The sequence below is a fragment of the Triticum dicoccoides genome, unplaced genomic scaffold (genome assembly GCF_002162155.2).
Source record: "Triticum dicoccoides isolate Atlit2015 ecotype Zavitan unplaced genomic scaffold, WEW_v2.0 scaffold236643, whole genome shotgun sequence".
NCBI lineage: Eukaryota > Viridiplantae > Streptophyta > Magnoliopsida > Poales > Poaceae > Triticum > Triticum dicoccoides.
In genome coordinates, this window is record NW_021247825.1 from 1 (window position 1) to 2,063 (window position 2,063).

The 2,063-nt window shown below is 40.8% G+C and overlaps 1 pseudogene; it reads right to left on the reverse strand.

Annotated features, from left to right (window-relative positions):
- Window positions 1-1,062: 1,062 nt before the first annotated feature.
- LOC119345420 lies at window positions 1,063-1,978 on the reverse strand (annotated as a pseudogene).
- Window positions 1,979-2,063: the final 85 nt, after the last annotated feature.

Below are 2,063 nucleotides of genomic sequence, written 5' to 3' on the forward strand. Positions count from 1 at the left end.
AGAAATTCGGGCCAAATGGCTGGCGCATTTCATTGATGGTGGATTCAGATTACCAAGTGTTAAAGCGATGCAGGGTGATATCCTTGAGTGGGAGAAGTTCATGAAGCGCTATTCTCGTGTCTACTTCCGGAGGTCCTGTATTGGGCTTCTTCACATCTGGTATAATGATCAACTATGTCAGGACATGGGATGCAACCCGAGAAGGAAGAATAGCATTTTAGCTGAATTATTTGAGGTATATGGTCCCCATGATTATGTTAATCTTCACCCCAAGTAAGAGGAGGTCTTGGTAGGATTCTTATGTTCAGCTCATATGTTCTGAGCAATCGATGTGGGTTATAGCAGCTTAGTATGGTTTTTTTTTGTGTGTGTATTTTCTAGCCTGGTTATCCTTTATGGTCGATCATATGATAATTTGATAAATAATGATCCTGTGATGAACATACATCAGATATCTTAAACATATGATATTTCGATAAAAAATGATTCTGTGATGAACTGAGAACATCACGATATGAGAAAATGAACCACACACATGGTTAAATCAGCATTGCCTTCCGCAAATATTATATCTAGTGACTGGTGAGACACACAGAATATGTTTGATCTCTACAAGCGTTAGGCAGGAATTCAACTATTGTACTAACCATCTAGATTAGGATTAATCTTCAAGCATCCAAAAACGCCCTCCTATTCTAGACAGCCAAGAGGCAGGGCAAATCAGTACTTATGAACGCTTCATTCTAGAATAAAGGATGTGCAACATCAACCATTTCTATTGTTGCACAGATATTCCAAATAAAATAATAACCATTTCTAGTGTTCCACTTGAGCTACTCCATGTGACAAATCAAATAATGGCTGCCTATTGCGACTGAGCGCATGAGACAGCATCCCATTATTGCAAGCAACTACGATGAGCTTGCGGTCTTTGCTGGCCACCGACATCTATGGCATTGCGCCATTTTGAGAGGATTCAGTGGCCGCGATGGGGTCAAACACAAAGAAACCAAAATCATAACAGGGGTGTCATACTTCATTACAAGAATCTAATTCCATGACAAGTCACAAGGCAGCACAAACTACAAGTGAAAAGAGTGATAATCGAACAACCCAGTCTCACAACAAGAGGATGGATTAGTTTCTTGCAAAAATGTAACAGGTGACATGAACACAAGAGAATCACACATAACAAAGTGCTCGAACCCCACTTCAAGGATTTCATTCAACAACAGGTGAACACCGCATCATTTCAGCTCCAAATCCCGCCAAAGTGAAAGCCCATGGTCAGCGTTTAGATGTCATCGACATCATCATACATGGCAGATTCTGAGCCAACATCATCATAATCATCCACATAATTGAATTCACCAGCATCATCATCAGCATCAGCATCCATGACCACATCCAGCAAATCATCGTGCATATCAACCTCAAAATCAGAACCAGAGTAATCTTCAGTGTAATCCTCACTGTCAATGTAGGCCCAGTACTTGAAATCAGAGATGGGATCATGAGGAAGCTTAAGGTTTCTAATTCTAGCACACTTTGATTTCATAGCATCATCAATTTGGAGGTTGTAGCACATACGTATGTCAAGTGATTCAAGGTGAGGGCAATGGTCAAGGATTGCCATCAGTCCATCATTAGTTACTTAGCTACCAATCAACTGAAGGACTTGGAGACGAGGCATACTGTTAGCAATCCATGACGCTTCTGGGTCAATCTCCATGCGCTCATAGGCTGCATCAAACCGCTTATGAAAATCAGCCCAGCGTTCATTTAGCCTAAAGCATTTCAGTTGTGAGCGGCTTTTGTCAACTAACTCGCAAAAATTGCCATACAATGAGCAGAACGAAATATCCAATTCTTCAAGCTGAGGAAGGCGATTAATTGCCTCAGCCAACCCTTTATCAGATACTTTATCACAAAAGCTGAGCTGAAGGCTCTTCAATGAGCATGCTCTGCATTGAGACATGGTAAGTTTTTAACCAACCCAAACATTTAAGCTATATCAAATCTTGACATGCTTTCCAAGCTCACAATGAGAAATACCACTGGAA